The sequence below is a fragment of the Saimiri boliviensis genome, chromosome 16, assembly GCF_048565385.1.
Source record: "Saimiri boliviensis isolate mSaiBol1 chromosome 16, mSaiBol1.pri, whole genome shotgun sequence".
Classification (NCBI taxonomy): Eukaryota; Metazoa; Chordata; class Mammalia; order Primates; family Cebidae; genus Saimiri; species Saimiri boliviensis.
Window position 1 is genome coordinate 41156479 of NC_133464.1, and position 15945 is coordinate 41172423.

Genomic DNA, 15945 nt, shown 5'->3' on the forward strand with positions numbered 1-15945 from the left:
TAAGGTCCTTTACTGCCTATTACATTTAATTTTAACAAATGGAAAAATTAAATAATAAATTTTGATTTTTAGGAGAAAAATGCTGCTTCAAGTTTTCTTTCATATGTTTAGTTTCAAGGACATAGAAAGTTCTGACATACAAGATATTCAAACTATAATAATTATGTATTTTTCAGAAAATAATAAAATTGTCATTCAATTACATTTTAAATAAACTGAATTTTCTAGAAGGCACATATTTTCACCTGAAAAGGACTGTAAAGGACCAGGCCATCATTACATTAACCTGGAATTTATGATAAAATACACCTCTCAAATTTCAAAGATGTGCCTTAAAAAACTAGCATAGGTGGTAAAATGATTACTGAGAAATTTCTATGGGTATGTGGTCTCAGGTGACTTAGCAATGTTTTGGTGCTGTTCAGAGGTCACTTCAAATTGCTCAACCATTATTAATGTAAATTTGAGGCTAGAAACATACATAAATAACAACACAAATATTAAAATCCCATGGAAAAGTTTAAATAACATTTGGAATATACTTTTAAAATAATATTATTACTACATGCTTTAAACACATAAAATTTCTACTATTAAACACACAAAAACATTAGACAAAATGGAAAACAAAAATCAAAAGACTAGAGGAAAAAAGATGTTCATATTCTCATTTTAAAATCATTGCTAACATCTTTGAGAAATGAGCACTCTCATACACTGATGATAGGGAGGTAAATTATATCCTTTAGAAGCTTCATATATATTAAGATCCATTTCTGATATTGTTGGAAAATAATGTGATAATTTATTCCCACCATTAAATAAAAATTGTATAAAAAATTCAGTATGTAAGATCTCAAATGTTAACATTTCTATTCAAGTTTGAGACAAATGATTTACTTCTATTAAATATTTTGAAAGATTTCAATTAATATCTATGAAATATGTAGATTTTTTTCCTGTGGAGAGAATAAAGCCAGTACAACTAAAAAATGCCTTATTTCTGACATTATACATACTATATATGTTAGCCTTGGATGACACCATATCCTGCATAAACTAATGAAGAATGTGATGTCCTATTAATTATTGTATTAGTTGTACTGGCAACCTCCAAACAATACAAAATATAACAAACCCAGAATAAGCAGGCAAAAAGCAAAATATCCTGTGTACACTTAGCCATCTGCCTTGTTATCTAAAATCTTTACCCCAGAGAAAATTGCCAGAATTAACTTTGAAAGAGTTTATATATGTCAATTATGGCTGTCAAAAATCAAAGGCATGGAAGAGAAGCTTACAGTTTACAGGCTATGCTGATTCACAGCTTGAACAGTAAAATTTTTATTAAAAGGGGGAGGGGTAGTTGGGCCAAGTTCCCATTTACACATTATTCTCCAAGGACTTCTGAAGCCATCAACTTTTTTACATTTTTGTTTTCAATCTATACAATGTTTAGTTTTGATATAAGGGGAAAGATTAATTGAGCTTCTAGTCCACATTTATTTTACCAGCTAAGATACCCAAGGGTAACATGCAGATTTATTTCACCAACTCATTCATTCATATATTTATTCACAGTCAGTTTTAAAAACCTACTGTGTGCTACACAAATATTTTCAAATGACCTAATTACTTTGACAAACACTGTCAGTTATTTTAGTGTTCATTTATTTTCAAATAGAAAACATTTTTTGCTATTTCTCACCCTAGCAAAAAAATTACCCTTTTTGATTTGTGGGAGGCTGCATGAAACTATTTTTATTTTTTCCTCCCAGGTTTACTCTATTTTGCTCAAGTTATCAGAGACAACTTTTTCCTTGCCATGTCTAAGAGGTTTTTTCCAAATATGTTGGCATTTTTGTTCCTTATTCTTTTGATAAAAGACTTACATTTTAGAAAGCCTAACATGTCTAACAACATGTAACAGAGATTTCACCCACGTTTTTAAGCCTAGGCAAATGAGCATTCTAGAAGAAAGTTTTCCATTTATGGTTAGCCTCTTTGGGAATAATAGTTTTAAAACACAAATTAGTAAATATTTATTTACAAGTCATTGAAATTAAGTCTTATTTTCTTTAGTTATGTTTTCCCTTGTACAATGAAATAAAATGTGGAGAAAAGAAATATAAAAAATGTAACCCACATACTATTTTTGTATTGAAGATATGTCTATAAAACATGGCCCATATAGCAAGACTCACCCAGTATATCTTTGTTTAGAATCATGTTGTATCAGGCAGCATCTCTGTTTATGAAACTTTCATAAAACAGCAAAACTATTTTCTAATACATTGAATTCAAGGGGCTCCTAAAAGACTTCAGTTCTTTTGTAACATTCCCACTAGTGGGACAACAGAGACAGAGTCAATTTGTATTGTAAGAATAAATGATAGAAGCTAAATCAAAATACTCATTTAATTAAGTGAAATGAATACATTTTGAGTGAATTTCTGCCCTCTTAGACAATCGTCTCATAAAGCAACATATTGACTGCTTTTTGTTACAGAAAACACTTTTAAAGACTTTTTCTTTTATAGTAAATAGCCTTGGATGATATATGTAGAAAAAAAACCCAGTCATGTTTATGGTCCAGTGTAATGTCTCCTTCTGGGACAAACAGCAGCATGATGAATACCATGATAAAGATTTGAATCTCCCAAAATCAAATTTCCTCTCCTGAAATGCAACCCACTATGTGTGCAGACATCCAGCTCGACCCATTGGTGTTGCTGCTGAGCAACATGCAAGCAAGGGTAACTAATACCAAGGAGCTCATCTCATGGTGCCTTCTCTGCCAGGAGTCTCCTCCTCCCAGGATCCTGGTGCCTTCTGTCAGTATCCGAGAAACTGTGGAAGGCTAACTAGTTAGCTTGTTATGTCAGGGGATATATGAATCCCTTCACAGTTCTTGAGACATATGAGCCAGAAACCCAGGTAGATAATGCAATAAAAGGATGACTAAGATATCATAACTGATTTTGAGAAGCTTGATCTATCAATTATTACAGTCCATGTTATACTTTGAGTTTTAGATGGATTGCAAGATCATAGAAGGAGGTTTATTTCTCTGTGCTGACTTCTAGATGGGATGGCATGTCATGGAGAGGTGCCATATTTTACGTATGAGTTTCATTCTTGTATTGAGATGTGTTTACATTCTTCTTTTTGAAAGAAGATATTTATCTAACATGGTTTTATTTATTAAGAATGGATTTTCAATTTTCCCAAATACCTGATCAGGATGTCTGGGCATGATATTTCTTCTTCTGAGACAATAATGATGGTTAATATAAGATATATCCAAATATGGAAACATTATTACATTAATGAAATAAACCCTATTTGGTCATGGTTTACTACACTTGTCATACATTCGTTCTCTTTGTGAATATTTTACTAAGAATTTATATGTAAATATCATAATAGGAATTGGAAGTTGGGTTGTAGCTGTTTTTTCCATTGAAACCTGTAAGGTTTAATATTGATTATTTTTGCTTAATAAAAACTTGGAAGGTTTTTATTTTAATTTTTATATGCCATGCAGTTTGTGAAGCTTTATATAACTTCAAAAAAATTGTTGAATTTAACTCAACTTTAAATTTTTGGTAGCATTCTCCTATGAAAATATCTGAGTTTAGTGCTTTTGGGAGGAGGTGAGGAGGTAAAGAAAAGGGAAAAAAACAGGTCCTCATAGTCCTCATGTGTATTTTTAATTTTTCTTGGGAAATTTGTTTAAGTTTGCTAACTCTTCTGGCATCACTTTTGGTAAATTATATTTTCCTACAATTTCCTTAATTTTTCCACACTTTTCATGCAAGTTTGAAATATTTATATATATATTGGCTTAACTGTTCTATTAGAACCTGCAAAGTTTTCATGGAAGTTTAAAATATATATATGTGCTTAATTGTTTTATTAGAACCTGCAAAAAGAACCTTCAGAAATGATACATAAGTTTTAGTGTATTCTCTTATGTGCTAATTTTACCCTTTATATTTGTATCGCTTTCTTATTTCCTTGTAGTTATATTTTTCTAACTTTTTTTGAATTGTCATTCTGTTTGTTTTTAATTTACCTTTCATGTTAGGATAACTATAAAACTTGTATATTTATCTGAGTTGTGATAAGGTACAGTCAGGAATACAACATGATATGTTTGGCATTGTGAACGTTGATTATACAAATGTGGTCAGTCTTATTATACCCAATTTGCATCAGAGTGAATGGACCAGGAGGAAAGAGCATTCTTGACACACAATACCAGTTCCAAAAATTGAACTTTTTACAAACTCAGGTCCTGAAATAGCCTGCTGTAACCATAAGACCTTTTTTACCTAGTAACTGCTGAAAAAACCTTCCTGGGTTCTAAGACTAGTTTTACTTGTTACCATCACACCAATCAGAGCTTGACCACTCCCCAAAGCTTCTCTGACAGTGAGTTTTCTTTCAAAATAGTACCTAAAATTTCTCTTTCTAATAAAATCCCACCCTTTTCTTTGTCCTTTAGACAACTTAAAGACCACTCTGATCTGTTTTTATGCCTCAAATTGCAATTCTGTGATTGCCAAATGTTTAAATTACTTTTAAAAATTTAATGAAAGGACTGTGTATAAAAGTGCAGGATTAGGGAAACCGTGTTTATTATTCTGTACTGTCAGGGCTTATAAAGTTTACATTATTTTCTGTAAATTTAAATGCACATTAGTTTCAGTCTAGTTGCTTTGTTAATGCTTTCATTCTTACTCTGGGTCCTTTTGATGTAGTTTTCACAATTTCATGCCTATTGTTTGAAGTTTGTTGTCTAGCAACTTTCTGAACAATAGTTTGTAGCAATAATATTCCCTTAGTTCTTGCATGTTTGAAACTGTTGCCATTGAATTTGACTGACAGTTTGTCAGGAACAAAATATTGGTTATATTTTATTTTTTTGAGAATTCTGAATATATGTCTGAGCACAGAATAAAGGTTTTGAAGATAGAAATGACAATATTTTTGTCTTAATGCCAAAACAATTTCTTCACATTCCAGAAACTCCTAGAATATGAATGAGTATTTATCATTCTCATCTGATTTATCCTAGTATACAATGTGACCCTCCATATTTTGGTTTTGTAACATTTTGACAAATAAATTGAATTATATTTTAAGCTTTTCTCCTTGTTTCAGTTTTCTTTTTTGCATCCTCTAAGGAGTCATGCTTTGTTTCCTTAGGATGTCATTTTATTATTTTATTTTTTATTTGCACAATTCTGTCATCTTTACCTTCTATATCCTTTATTAAGTTTGTTACAGTGTCTATTCTGTTTCTTTTTCTTTTTTCCTTTATTTCTCAAACTGTTTTGAATACTTTCATGTGCATTTCATGTTTCATTCCTCTTATTAATACTATCTGTTCTCTCAGTTCTATTTGTTTTTGTGAACTTGCTTTATAGAAATGATTGCATTATTGGGAAGCTTTATGTGTTTTTTGTTGTAATGATCCACAGTTTAAATTTGCTCACAGATTTTACTCACTCTATCCTACTTTATTTTTCTGCTAAGGGTATTTTTTTGTAATTATTATTGTTTTTTATCTTAACCCCTTCCATCTTTCACATGTAATATCTTTGTATAGATACTATATTGACTTTAAAAAATTATTCACTATTGAAAGAGGTAGATTTCTCTAGCCATTTTCTGTAGTTCATATTTAGTGTGGTTTATTGATGGTGGTAGAGTTGAACAGGGCTTTACTCCAAAATTCCAAAATTCTTGAAACTTTGCTTAGGATACAGACAATATGATTTCTTTTCTTTTCTTTCTTTTTCTTTCTCTCTTTTTCTTTCTTTCTTTCTTTCTTCTTTTCTTTCTTTTCTTTTTTTTTTTTTTTGAGAAAGAGTTTCTCTCTTGTTGCTCAGGCTGGAGTGCAATGGCCAATGTAGGCTCATTGTAACCTCTGCCTCCAGGGTTCAAGCGATTCTTCTGCTTCAGCCTCCCAAGTAGCTGGGATTATAGGCATGCACCACCATACCTGGCTAATTTTGTATTTTTAGTACAGATGGGGTTTCTCCATGTTGGTCAGGCTGGTCTGGAGCTCCCCACCTCAGGTGATCTGCCTGCTTTGGCCTCCCAATCTGCTGGGATTATAGGCATGAGCCACTGCACCTGGCTACTTTTTTACTTTTTCTTAATAGTTCATGTTTAAGGCATAAAACATGTTTTGGTGATGATTACTACCGTCAAGTAAATGATATCCATCATCTAATATGGTTCCCTTTTTGTTGTGGTGGTAAAAGTAACTAAAATCTACTCTTAACTAATTTCCAGTATACAATAAAATGTTAACTATAGTTCTCATGCTGTTCATTAACTCTCCAAACTCATTTACTCTCTACAACTCAACCTTTGTACTATGATTTTCATTTTCCCATTGATTGGCACCCTCTACCTATGATAACCAACAGTATACTCTCTGTTTCTATATATTCAGGTTTTTCTCAGGTTTTTGTTTCTTTAGGTTTCACATATAAATGAGATTGTGCAATAATTTTCTTTCTGTTTTTGGTTTATTTCACTGAGACTAATGTCCTTTAGATTTATCCATGTTGTTGCAAATGGCAGAATCTCCTTTCTAAGGCTGAAAAATACTTCTGTGTGTGTTATAGACACACACATATATGTGTGTGTGTGTATATATATATATATATCACATCTTATTTATTCATTTGTTAGTAGACCCTTACATTATTTCCATATCTTGGTTATTGTTAATATTCCTGTGATAAACACAGGGGCACAGATATATTTATGAGGTGGAGACTTCATTTCCTTGGTTATATACCCGGAAGATAGATCTCTGCATCATATGGTGATTATATTTTTATTTTTTTATTTAAAAAATTATGTTGTTTTCCATAACGGCTGTCCTATTTTACATTCCCACTGATAGTGTACAAAGGTTTCCTTTTCTCCACAAACTCATCAACACTTATTTCCTCTTGCCTCTGTGATACTAGCTACTTTAATAGATGTAGGTACTGTCTCATGGTTTTGATTTGCATTTCCCTGATTAAGTTTTTCTTTCTTTCTTTATTTTTTTTTTCCAGAGAGTCTCTTTCTATCTATTGCAACAGAGTCAGACTGCTTCCTACAAGTATGGCTTGTCAGTGATAGTCTTCATTCAGCTTTATGTGATAGATTTTACTTGGGGGCCCCAATGTATCCTAGGTCCCATTATTCATGGTCGCGACAGCGTGAAAATTACAGGCTTAAGCCTCAAGAAAGCTTGGCAGCTTTCACCATTCAGTAGCATCTAGCTCCCATGTCCCAGGCTTCTCTAGGCTGAGGACATCATTCTATGAGGAATCTCAAGTGCCCATGGGAAGAGGACCAATGGAATCAAGGCCCTGGCAGCAACAATTGACAGCCATGTGATGAGGCCATTGTGTACCTCTCAATCACATCATCAGTTCAGCTGACGCCACCTAAAAAGAGGCGATGCTGATTTGACCTCATCACATAATCATGAGCAACAATAAAGTGCTGTTGATTCAAGCCACTAAGTTTTAGGGTGGCTTGTTGCATTGTAATAGGAAATTGAAATGACCAGTTGGCTGGAGGGACACTACTGACACTTCTGTTCCTGCTACTAGAAGCAATAAGTGTAAATTTGGACCTCAGTGTTGAAATTTAGCCTTGGGATGTATAATTTTTACACCTGATAGCTGCAACTGCTAGCTCATTTCATTGTTTATTTCTCTTTTGGTGGCATTTTCTTATCATTTCTCTCTGCATGACATCTTTCTATCCCTATTGTATCTTCCGTTGATTTTAGCGGCCCTTACACCTACTTCATAGCCTGGGATTCTAAAGAAATGAAGTTGTGTTTTTTTATATACTTTTTTCTTTGTGGCTTTTAGATGTTTTTCATGAGCATGATGAAACACTGCCTTTATGATACCCTGTTCCAACTGGAAATGAACATCTGTCAACAGACAGCCTTCTTAGGAAAAAGGAATATTAAGCATTCTGGATTCATTTTAGCAGACTTGTTTTGTTGCTGTTTGTTTTGCTTTTCTCCTGTATTCACTTTTTCTTTTAATCTGGCAGAAACTTATCTCACACCCATTGGCTCAAATTCAGAAACAATTTTTACAGTGACAAATAGATTTTGTTTCAACAAGATATCAGAAACATCCCTGAAGCAGTCCCTGAGCCAGTGGACAGCCTTGTTCCGTTCCTTTCCTCAATGCTATAACTTTCTCCTCCACTCTCGTTAAAATTATATTTCATTTTATGCAACAACCTAAGGATAGAGGAGGGTCATGGTCGAATTTGCATTTTAGATAATGAATCACTTTGGTATTATTTTTCCCTCAGAGTTGCCTGCTCTAAGTTAAGATTTAATCTCAGAATTGTTCTTTTACTTATTTCTATCTTAATCAAAAAGAAGCTCTGAACGTCTTGAAAACAAATATTTCATCTGCCCCCATAGAAATTTCTAAATTAAACCATAAAGAAGATATTAACCAGCATTAAATAATAATATAAGAAGACAGACAGATGAAGTAAGACATTGCTAGGCTCCAATACTAGAGGAAGAAATTAGAGAAAAATGCTAAGCTACCACTTCATCTTTGCCAATGATCAAAAAGTGAGATAAAATACTTATTAAAATTGTAATTTTTTTTATTAATTTGCAACAGGCTAATGAATTATAGCAGATGTATATTTACCCTGACATACGTAACCTTTAGAAAATACCTAATTCCTTTGTCTTGTCATCAATTTGGTGAATAATAATGAATGGAATAACCATGATAAATATTTTACAATTTTATTTAACACTAAATATTTGATAGAGAGTTCTGAGAGACTTAGGCATAGAAAAAGATAACTAATGAAGCCAAATCATTCTTCAAAGTGATTTATTTAATCCTCACAAAAAGTCTGCTGTGGAGGCAGAATAGCAACAGTGTCTTGCTCAAGCTCAGGCTGGGATAACAAAATATCATACACTAGGTGGTTTAAACCACAAAATTTAATTTTCTTAGAGCCTTGAAGGCTAGAAGTTCCAGATCAAGGTGCTGGCTAATTCGTGCCTAATGAGGAGCCGCTTCTTAGTTTGGAGATGACTGCCCTCTCACCATGTCTTGACATGGTGGAGAGAGAGTATTCTAGTCTCTCAGCCATTCTTCCTCTTCAAGTAAGACCACTCCTTCCATTAAGGGGACCCCAACTTCCTAACCTCATCTCAACCTAGTCACCTCCTACAAATCCCACTTCCAAGTACTATCACACTGGTGGTTAGGGATTTAACCTATGAATTTTAGGGGACTTGTTTCAGTATGTAGTATGCATCACTCACAGCTAAGGCAAGAGAGACCCTCCCCAGAGAATAAGGTGGGGTTGCTGCATAGCTTAATAAATTGAGGAACTTCCTCACTCCTGACACTGTGTTGTACACATAAACCAGATTTAGCATATATTTCTAAAATTGATCCAATAATATACAAATGTTCTCAATTCATATTTTTGTACACAGAACTCCAAGGGCAGACACATTTAAAGGCAGCAGCTAACTATCCAATAAAGAGAGTAAATCACACAAGTAAAAGAAGAATATACAAACATACAACCATTTTATTTCAATAACATCGGTGTTTCACATTATATTAATTCAATATTTTAAGCTACATAATTTTACTGCAATATGTAGAAAAATTTTTTATAAGTAGGAAACATTATATTTAGAGATCGAACTATACATGGTTTAAATTACACAGGCTCTCCCTTATGTAGCAATCTCAATGTAGCCTGATTGTATCCTGGTTATGTGCCTAAGCATAGATCTATAGAATTTATCAAAACAAGTACCTGAACAATTTAATACCATTCAAGGGACCACAAAGAATGAACTGCTTTCTTATATGGAACCACAGAAAAAGTCTAGACGACTCTGAAGTAATATGGTTGTGTAATACAGTATTAGTGATTTCCTTCTTCCTGGACAATGAGTATAGGCTGAAAGAAATATATACTTTGATTAACAAGAAGTAATTAAGTAGAAAATCATAACATATTTTACCAATCTAGCAAAGGCAAATTAAATACTATAAATCAAATAAAATTAAAGATATTAAAACACCAATTCCAGCAGAACTGAAGGAAAGATTGGAGAAAAGGAGGTACTTCCACCAAGCCTGATGGCATAATTCCTCCAAGGCAGAATACCTGAAGTTACACATGAAAGAAGTTTGGGATACTTCACTTTCTTCATATACTTAGTGTTATTTTAAATAAATTATATTATCATTGTAAAATTAGAGATGTATCCAATTATCCATGAATGCTAAGAGATGTAATGGAAGTGATGGGAAAACAGTCCATGAAATATATACTCAGAAGTAATTCACTTGAGTTTGGAACATTTGAAGACAAACACCATTTTAATTTTATTAGTATACATAAGACAGATTTCATTTCCCCAGTGACATATATGCTTGATAAGAAAAAAAAAATCTTTAACAAATCCCAAATCCCTTTACCTCACCCCAGCTGTTAGACAACTAGGGAAGCAGAAATGCTGATATTTGTTTGTACATACGACTATAATTCTGTGCTAGCTTTATTTGTATGCATTCCTGTATTAGTACAGTCCTAATGTATTTTACTTGATTAATTTTTATGCAGGGCTTACAGTACATTTTTCGACCACATGTTGGAACATTTGTGCACAAAAAATTCCCATCTTTATGTTTGAAATTTATGGGAACACAATTAAAATGAGAGGGGTCCAAAGGTATCAAGATAATTACATTTTTCTAATCTTACTAAACAAGATAAATTACCTGCAGGCCCTCTTATAAAAGATGAAATCTTCATAATAAGTGAATTAATCAAGCAGCAGCTTGCTACTGCACTTGCATTTATAACAGAAATGATTCAAAGACTTATTTTATGGGGAAATTAATGGAAACAGGCTTTTCATTCTTCTGCACCAATTGAAAACCTCAGCAACCAGCTGCCCACTTGTCAAGAAAACAGAAAGAAGCTGGAAACAAAGATAAATAAAAACACCTTTTTCCTGGCACTTTTGAAGAGAAAAAGGAGCTCTCATTTACAGCAGCCATCTGTTTGTTATTTAATATGGGTGAATTACATGCTGTAATGAGTTTGTTTCTGCATCACTCAGTGCAATGGAACACAAGTTCACACTCATAATGTGCAGCAGTTTTTAAAAGCTAATCATTTAATTGGACACAATCGTCAATGACAAATGGAGATGTAAAAACTCAGCCAGCTGTAGAGTGAATATGTAATCATTGTGAAATCATATTATTTTACACGCTTGAAGACTCCTTAATAGTATCTGATGTTGGTCATCACCGCAGACTCTGAAGAATTGAAGAAACATGATAAAAAACAGCCTTTCAAAATGGCTTTATATAATTGGCCCATATAAATGCCTGTGTTAGAACTACCATTTGACTTAGGTATGTGAAATGTGTCTAAAGTGTTTATTACTGCCTTAATTTTTGATTTGATTTTTATACATTTTTCATATATTTCATGGTTTACTAGGAAAGAATTATTGTTCAGGAAAAGCTCAGGTGATTTCTTAAAAAATCTGCTTTAGTTGATGCACCCACTGATTTGTTGCTTTTGCATATAACATCACAAACAGATAAACATGGAGATTTGGGAGACTGCATGCCAACAGATTTTTAAAAATCCCACACATACGCAAACGCTCTACTTAGGAATCAGACCAGAGTGCCTACACCTGCATGCACTACAATAATTTACACAGTACTGCCTAAGTCTGTGTTAAAAGAATAAAAATCTTCATCACAAAGAATTTAACCCCTGGATTCTCCACAAAGACTTACTAACAAATGTCCACAATGAGAATCATCTTCCAATGTCTAGGTATCCCAGAGAAATAAAACCTGAAATGAAGTTATTGATCAGGCCACTTTTGTACTTAATCATGCAACTGGTGTGTTTTCTGTAAGTCATTATTGCTGAGAATTTTGTTACAATATGTATTTTCATTTTTATTGTCCTTCCAATAATGTTAGTCTTAGTGGAAAGTTCTCATGACTGAAAAAGGAATTGAACATGTCAGTATATAATCAATTGGATCAAAAATCTATGAGGCTCTCTCTAAACACCACTTAATACTGGATTTTTAAAATACTTCTCAGAAGAGTAGATAAGAGATAAGCCTTGTTTAAAAAATACCTTGCTCTCCTAACTTTACAAAATCATTTTAACCATTTTTACTCAATGTCAATTAAGACAAAAATATTTATGTCTTACATAACAATGTGTATCTCCAAAAGTTACCTTTTATTGTTATATAATGTTCAGTAGCTCTTGATATGCTTAGAATTATACATATTCTCGTTTTATATTCAAATACAGTTTTGTTTTCTGGGTGTGCTAGGCCTTAAAAAACAAATGCAATGACTTGACATGGTTTCATTTTATAGTCCTTAGTAGCCTTTAGCATGGTAACTTCTTAATAAATGTTGTATAAACAAATTTGTAGTCTGTTAAGAGCAAGAAAGCTTTGAACTCTCACAGAATAAACACATAAAAGGAGACATATTTTAATGTTTTCCTTATATTATTATTTATGTGTAGAAACTCTTGACATCAGAAATAAAAGACAATACAAAAATTTAAGTCCACACCAGGAAAAAAAATCACATTAATTAAAATAAAGAAACACAGATGTTTGAAGACAGAGCAGAACAGCAACTTGAACATACTAGAATAATCACCCAGGAAATAAAGACAGATGCCTTGTAAATTAAGAAAACAGCCCAAATATGCAGTGCAAGTATGATCTGAAAGAAACCAACTGTCACATTCTTTCTAGTAAATGATTAACAGACAAGAGAGGAAAGCTGAGTAAATCAAGATGTGAAATATAATATCAATGAAGAAACTCAATGTTAGCCCCAAATGTAAATTCACACAAGTTCAATTAGCTAGAAAATTATCATGAATGAATCTCATCTAACCACAATGTTTTAAGTTCCAATCACTCGGACAAAGCTTCTGATATGAAGAAATGATTACATACCACAGAGAAACTTTTTGGAGCAGAGATCTATAGCCTTGTGAATCTCTCATTATGGTTGAAATTTGATGTGTTGAAATTCAAATTACTCACACAAGACAATGTCTCATTTTATTTTGCTTTAATTTACTCTCAGAGGACACTGTTAGCTCTGGGAATCAAAAAAGAATACCAAGCCAAATAATAGCTTTAAAAAGAGAAATCAAAATTGATTCCTAATATCCCATGAAGTGTAAGGAAGAGAGAGAGTGTGTTCTAGGACTTAGGTTCTTGGAAGGCACATGTTATTACAACACCCCACAGCTGAAAATCTTCTAATAGTTCTCATTGCCCTGCAAGTACGCTAACACTGAAAGTTACATGTAATGTGCATGTAATGCTCATCTCAAATGTCACTTTTTCCCAAAGCTTCCAGGACATTTTCAGAGTTAGCTATACTCCATATTGTGCCCCCACAGTACACTGTAAATTCATACGATTTATCCTATTAGAATACAGTTTTTATGTGTTCCAGTTTGAAGAATTGTCTTATTCTTTAATTTGTAATGTTTTTCCCAGTGCCTAACACATAATGATTATATAATCTATAATTAAAATTATTCATAAATAATTAATTTATCATTAATTGAACTGAATCCCCTAAAAGCAAAAATTGATTATAATTTTTAAATTGTACTGTATTGTACATAGTCAAGTATAAAGTATATATTCAATAACATTTGTTGATTAAATGGAGAATGGCTACTTGGACATATGATGAATAATTTACAGATGTTTCATAGCTGCGTAAGTACCAAACACATATTTCAGATCTTATTTTTCATATTTAGCAGAACTTCAAATCTTCAAAACTGAAGGAAATCTCCAAACAGCTAATTCTATGCCAGAAAAAATTGAGGCCATGTGGCTAAGATCAATTATCTAAAGTCATCCAAATAGATAACCCTGACTCCCACACAATGTGTATTCTACATCAAATAGTCTTGAGAATTTAATTTTATAGGTCTGAACAAATGGCATCCTTTTACACAAGTTGAGAATATCAAAACAAGAGAAAGGTTTGCCAAAAATACAAGTCAACACAGACAAAAAATTTTAGGTAGCAGTCATTTCTCCATAAAAATAGCAAGATGATAATTATGCCAAATCCCTTATAATAATCAGTGCCCCTCAGGTTAAAATATGCACAATTTAAAATATGCCAAAATTTATAAAATGGTCATAATAAGAAGAATTAGGTACAAAATTGTATGTGGTAGTGACATTTCTATCATATTGGATAATAGAAGTAATACAAATATAAATTAATATTTTCTAAAAATCTTCTATATAAGTAAAAATTTAAGGCAACTTTCTTTTTTGTGTGTGTTTTTTTTAAATTGCATTTTAGGTTTTGGGGTACATGTAAAGAACATGCAAGATTGTTGCATAGGTACACACATGGCAGTGTGGTTTTCTGAATTCTGTCCCCTCGCCTGTATCTGTCATTTCTCCCCATGCTATCTCTTCCCACCTCCCCATCCCCCCGTCCCTCCCCCATTTCCCCCCAACAGACCCCAGTGTGTAGTGCTCCCCTCCCTGTGTCCATGTGTTCTCATTGTTCAACACCTGCCTATGAGTGAGAACATGCGGTGTTTGATTTTCTGCTCTTGTGTCAGTTTGCTGAGAATGATGGTTTCCAGGTTCATCCATGTCCCTACAAAGGACATGAACTCATCGTTTTTGATGGCTGCGTAATATTCCATGGTGTATACGTACCACATTTTCCCTATCCAGTCTGTCATCCTTGGGCATTTGGGTTGGTTCCAGGTCTTTGCTATTGTAAACAGTGCTGCAATGAACATTTGTGTGCATGTGTCCTTATAGTAGAATGATTTATAATCCTTTGGATATACATCCAGTAATGGGATTGCTGGGTCAAATGGGATTTCTATTTTTAGCTCATTGAGGAATCGCCACACTGTCTTCCACAGTGGTTGAATTAATTTACATTCCCACCAACAGTGTAAAAGTGTTCCTATTTCTACACATCCTCTCCAGCATCTGTTGTTTCCAGATTTTTTAATGATCGCCATTCTAACTGGTGTGAGATGGTATCTCAATGTGGTTTTGATTTGCGTTTCTCTAATGACCAGTGATGATGAGCATTTTTTCATATGTAAAAATTATCAGCTGGGCATGGTGGCTTATGCCTGGAATCCCAGCACTTTAGGAAGCCAAGGTGGGTGGATCATTTGAGATCAGGAGTTCAAGACCAGCCTAGCCCACGTGGTGAAACCCCATGTCTACCAAAAATACAAAACTAGCTGCAGAAGTTGAACACTTTACTATCAAGAAAGGATCACACCATTCAACTTATTGTAGCATGGCAAAGTTAATATTTTGAAAATATTAACACATTATACAGATATAAATATGTACAATAACCTATATTCATATGCAGTGCACATAAAAATGCTCTTATGTTTTCCATATGGTTTCATGATTATGATGGCTTTCAGTTTTTTCCCTACCCATTTTATGTCATGGCTCACAAGAAAGATAAAATTTTTTTTTTTTTTGAGACGGAGTTTCACTCTTGTTACCCAGGCTGGAGTGCAATGGTGTGATCTCGGCTCACCGCAACCTCCGCCTCCTGAGTTCAGGCAATTCTCCTGCCTCAGCCTCCTGAGTAGCTGGGATTATAGGCACGCGCCACCATGCCTAGCTAATTTTTTTTTTTTTTGTATTTTTAGTAGAGACGGGGTTTCACCATGTTGACCAGGATGGTCTCGATCTCTTGACCTCGTGATCCACCCGCCTCGGCCTCCCAAAGTGCTGGGATTACAGGCTTGAGCCACCGCGCCCGGCCGAAAGATAAAATTTATATA